Source organism: Atta cephalotes, assembly GCF_000143395.1.
Source record: "Atta cephalotes unplaced genomic scaffold scaffold00015, whole genome shotgun sequence".
Classification (NCBI taxonomy): Eukaryota; Metazoa; Arthropoda; class Insecta; order Hymenoptera; family Formicidae; genus Atta; species Atta cephalotes.
The window spans coordinates 5260365-5266171 of record NW_012130079.1 but is presented as its reverse complement, the minus strand read 5'-3'; the positions used below and the strand labels follow the sequence as shown (position 1 = coordinate 5266171).

At 31.9% G+C, this 5807-nt stretch overlaps 1 pseudogene; it reads left to right on the top strand.

The window, feature by feature from the left end:
• Nucleotides 1-333: 333 nt before the first annotated feature.
• On the top strand, nt 334-3074 carry LOC105618168 (annotated as a pseudogene).
• The last annotated feature ends 2733 nt before the right edge of the window (nt 3075-5807 follow it).

Below are 5807 nucleotides of genomic sequence, written 5' to 3'. Positions count from 1 at the left end.
GTACGTACGTACGTACCGTACCGTACCTACCTACCCTACCCTACCTACCACCTACCTACCCTACCTCCTCCTCCTCCTCCTCCTCTCTCTCTCTCTCTCTCTCTCTCTCTCTCTCTCTCTCTCTCTCTCTCTCTCTCTCTCTCTCTCCTTCTATTTTCGATTAACTACCCTCTCCTTTTGTTCGGGTCTTTGTTCCTCTTTCAACGTTTCGCGTTCCTCCCTTGCACCCCTTTTCACCCTTTACATCCGTTTTCGTTGCTTTCGCACCTAGGTCTCTCCGTCTCGTGCGCTCCATACATATATATATGCGCTTCATATATATATATATATATATACAACACTCTCTATCTCTTCTCTTTCTGCATTTCACCTCATTCGGTCCAGTACAGCGTCAGAGCGTGTACAGAACGGTTCGCTGCGCGTCTATCTGTACGTACTGACACGCACGTTGATCACGCGTGCACGTTGATTGATCACGCCGGTTGTGATTTACGGTCGAAAATATATAAAACATATTCGTAATAGAGCGGTCGATGAAGAAGTTCACACTGGTCCGGAAGGGAATCCTCGAATCAAACGGCCGAATCCACGTGGTACATTTATAGATTAAATGCCAGTAAGAGAGAGATGCTCTCGCGGAATTTATCCGTACGAGAATTTATCCGCTCTAGGAATGTCTCTTTGTAGTTATCTCTTTAGAATTCTTTAACAAACTTTTCTTAAACAAACCTAAGCAGATTTTAAAGAATTCTAAGGTATTTTGAAGAAACTAAGGAATGTAGATAAATAATTCTGTCCAGGTATAGAGAAGTCAATGCGGAATTCTTTTTCTTGAGATATCGGCCGTTTAAGAAATTCAACACTGTTAAATTCATAATGTCAATTTAAATTATTTTTAATCATTTCTATAAGTTGTCACTACTTTTACTCAATATGTCGTTAATTTGATTAAAACAATTTAAATTTTAATTTTAAAAAATGTATTAAATTTGACTCAAATTTAATTTATTATTTATTAAATGCTTATATTAAAACGGACAATGTTTACTTTAAAACTAATGGCAAAAATGGATTAATTTTGACACATATGGAAATTGAAAATAACAAAACTTTATTTAACTTAAGGGATTGGATTATCGTTGTTCCTCTTATATCTAATAATAAACAATAATCATAAGAGTTTGAAAAAAAAATTTGTTTGTTAAATGTATAACTTTTTCAAGATTTATTCTTGTTTTCCGACGTGATGATTGTTTCTTGAAAAATTTATGAACATTTAGAAAGATCTGAGAAACAATAAAGATAAATGTGCGATACAGAAAAACAAAGGAATACGCAAATTGTTTCAGCTAGGCTATAAGTTAAGCAAAAATAGAGAAGCAAGATCGTAGAAATTTTAAGACTACCTTTGAAACTGAATGAAATTTCTCTGATTTAACTAGATTGCGAGAGCGAACTCACCTGGTACGAATTTCACAATAATGTTAGAAAGCGAGAGAGATAAAATAATAAGGTGCTGTACATTGTTTGTAAATAATAAGCAGAGCATCCGTCGACTATACAATTTAAGGATGCATATAGGATGTTATTATGTCGATTCATAAAATATATAATCGGATATCTGACAACTACATTTTTCAATGAAATCAAGATTCCTAAATTAATCTTCTAAATTAAAGATCATAAATTATCTTTTAGATTATTAATCATGATAAATTACATCAGATTCTGATTCTTTTTTTATTGAAGATATATGTGCCGCATTTATACTAATATGTAAATCACGATTAAATTGCTCATTGTATCAACAGGAAAATCAAGTAATTGAGATGGATGTGACTACATTAATATCAATTATAATATCAATATTGGCATGTGAAATGTGTGTTGTATGCATAAAACGTAACGATACATAAAACTTTCATACAAATCGTATAAAATACAAACGTGTTTATAAATTGACTACCGTGGGTTAATGACATTTCATTCATTAGTACAAAAAAGGCTGGTCATAGCTTCTGTCAAAAGATATTTATAACAATCATTAGCAAAATTACTATTCACATTCATATTTATTTATACTGATCAAATCTATTAAATTTATTCATTAATTGCTCAGTGAAGTAAGTTCGATAGATATTATTGCAGATCAATGCAAAATAATAGATAATGAAATATCTTATTTTGTAAAACATAAATCAAAATGTTTCCATATATCTATATAGAGGTAGGGATATGATAAAGTTTTTAATATATTGATCAAGGAGATCTCTTGTATTAGAAACCTATCAAGTCAAGTATGTAGACTATCGCTCGAATCAAACTATTAATTTTACGCAATTACTTTTAGTTTTCAGATATCGATTTATCTTGTAGCCAATCTATATTTTACATTTTTCATGCGGAAAAAAGTGTAATAATGTCTGTGCTTATCAGTTTCTATTGACTAAACGAGTCAGTTATTTAGTAATTCATTGAATATTTTTAAACAATTATTATAAAATACTTTAAAAAAATTACACACGCGTAAATTGTTATAAAGCGTTATTAGTTAATAGTTAGGTTTTCATAGCACAAGTATATAAATTATTTAAAAAAGCAAATCATAAAATAAATAAATTTCTAATAAAAAATAATAACAGTTGAATTCATTTTTTTTTATTAAAATAAAATTAATCTTAAAATTAAAAAATTTCAGTTTAGATTAATTTTTTCGAATTATTAGAAAGATAAATTAAATATGCACTGGATTCTTTCGTTCAAACGTAAATTGGATGGTATAATTATACTATTATATTATAATTAAATTATATTATAACTTTGTATTATAATTTTGTAATTAAGAAATAGAGATGCTTGTAATTAAGCTTTATTCATCAATGCTGAATTTATTATGTAGATTATATTTTTGTTTAATCTGGATTTGCAAAATTTTCTAGTTTCTCTAAAAAAGTTCAAATTTACAATTATTATATCTCACTTTAATTAATCAAAGAGCGAACGCAGTCACTTGACACATTCATTCATCATTTTGACTCATGCAAAACGAATATGGTAAAACGTCTAAGTGGTGACAAAAAGCGGCGGAACGTAAACAAAAAACAGCAAGAAAAGAAGAACCACAAGCGACAATAGCCAATTATTTCAGCGCTAATTAAGCGACGACGTGTTCACTCAACTTTAAGCAGAGAGGCGGTATTAATTGGCACCGGAACGGTGCCCAGTGATAATTAGTTAATTCTGCTGGTGTGGCTCGATTGGCTGATGCAGCGCGCCGTAGACAGTCGTCACAGGATGCAATCATTCATGACTACCTCTGCTTAATCATCCTGCTACTTATCGACGACGAAAGAACTCCTTAGAGGCACCTTAAAAACCAGTGTGCCTACATCTTTCGTCAACTATAATTCGCACGACCTTTCTGCTTTTCTATGACAAACTTTTGCAATACGTGACCAAATTCGCTACGATGACCAGCGGACAGAGGAATAAATCCGTTGTTTATCCCGAACAACGTTACAGCTACATGCCGTGTCCATTATACGACACTGGTAAGTACATCCTGTGATCGATATTGTTTAATCTTTGATTTTTTTTCATCTTTTTCTTTCATTCTCCAATATTAAAATAAATGTTTATACTTTGTATAAACGGACGTGATAATGTATATGGTATTCGATATTAAATAAGTTTTGTGAACAATTCTATATTCAATTTCAGAACTTTTGAGAACTCTCCTTAAATAATATTAGAAATATATTTTGTTATCATATGTATAAAAATATTGTAAAATTTTTATCTTTTTATTCCTATTATTTCTCTATATACTTATATACTTATATATAAGCTTATATATAATGCTTTTTATAATTGAGTGGATACACTAACCTATTTAATTACATGGTGTAATTAATAACGATTGGCAGGTGCTCGTGATCGATCTTTGATGTTAGTTCCTGTGAGACTCCGATACACATAATTCGATAAAATTCCGATGAATTGCAAAGCAAACTTTAAAATGTCGCGTCAATAGATGAATATAAAACATGTTTAATTTCATGTAAATAAAAATATATAAAACATTAATCAAATAATATTAATCAATATTAATCAATTTTTTATTCTTTATTTTTTATTATTTATTGTCAATATCTATCAAAATATACTTATAAGAACGATCATCTAAAACATCAGGCCACCGAATAGATGTAATTGCATTAGATAAGATTAAATAAGAGATACTCGATGAGAGATAAATGATAAACGATAAAATAAAAAAATGATAAAATAAAAAATGATTTTGTTATATTTATAATCGTTAAGTTTATGTAAAAGAGAATGAATTATTCGTATACGGGACAGTTGAAAAAGTTTTATCAGCCACATCGAATTTTTTAATGTTTATAATTTAATAATTAATTTATTATTGAATACGCACTTCTATATTTGTAATTTTAATGTAAATATTATTAATATTAAAAGACCATAAAAATAAAAACATGATTAATATTAAGCGATTATAAAAATAAATTATGTATTTTATACTCATTGTTATATTTATAAATCCTAGATTAACAGTGCATTTCGTAGGACATTTTGATTTTTACAATGTTTTATAATGCTTTTTGTTTGCATACCAAAACTATATACATATACAATATATATATATTAGGTGTACAACTTTGTTTCCGCCGTTTTTTTTCCGAAATTCGAGGGTTTATTGTAAAAAACTGATTATACATTTATGATTCAAAGTATTGTTCATCGCTGGCCACTACTTTCTCCCATCTTTCGGGTACGAATCCCGCGTCGAAAAAACTGGTCATCTTTTGAGGCTATCCACGAATCGATCCAATTTTTTACTTCTTCATAAGACCGGAAATGCTGGTCAGCCAGGCCGTGTGCCATTGATCGAAACAAGTGATAGTCAGAGGGAGCAACGTCTGGAGAATACGGTGGGTGGGATAGGACTTCCCATTTCAACGTTTCCAAGTATGTCTTGATCACTTTCGCAACATGGGATCGAGCATTGTCATGCTGTAAAATCACTTTATCGTGTCTCTCGTTGTATTGCGGCCGTTTGTCTTTCAATGCTCGGCTCAAACGCATCAATTGCGTTCGATACCGATCGTCTGTGATTGTTTCAGTCGGTTTTAACAGTCATAATACTTCAAATACACTACGCTGGTCCCATCAAATACAGAGCATGACCTTGGAGCCGTGAATATTCGGTTTGGCCGTCGACGTGGAAGCATGGCCGGGAACTCTCCATGATTTTCTGCGCTTGGGATTATCGTAATGAACCATTTTTCGTCCCCAGTCACAATGCGATGCAGAAATCCCTTCCGTCTTTGCCTTTCAAGCAGCTGTTCACAAGCAAACAAACGCCGTTCAACATCTCTCGGCTTCAATTCGTACGGCACCCAATTTTCTTGCTTCTGAATCATTCCCATGGCTTTGAGGCGTTTTGAAATGGCTTGTTGAGTCACTCCCAATGATCATGCCAATTTTTCTTGATTTTGACACGAGTCTTACTCAAGTAATGCCTCCAATTCTTCGAAAACCTTCTCTCTTCCACCGCTATGCCGGTCTTCGACATCAAAATCACCGTTCTTGAAGCGTTGAAACCACTCATGACACGTTCTTTCATTAATAGCGGACTCACCATAAGTATTTGAGAGCATTCGATGAGCCTCAGATTTCTTCATATTGAAGCAAAAAATTAAAACCTCCCGCAAATGATGAGAATTTGGCTCGTAAACTGACATTTTCAATCGAGAATAACTTTATGATGCAGACACAAATCG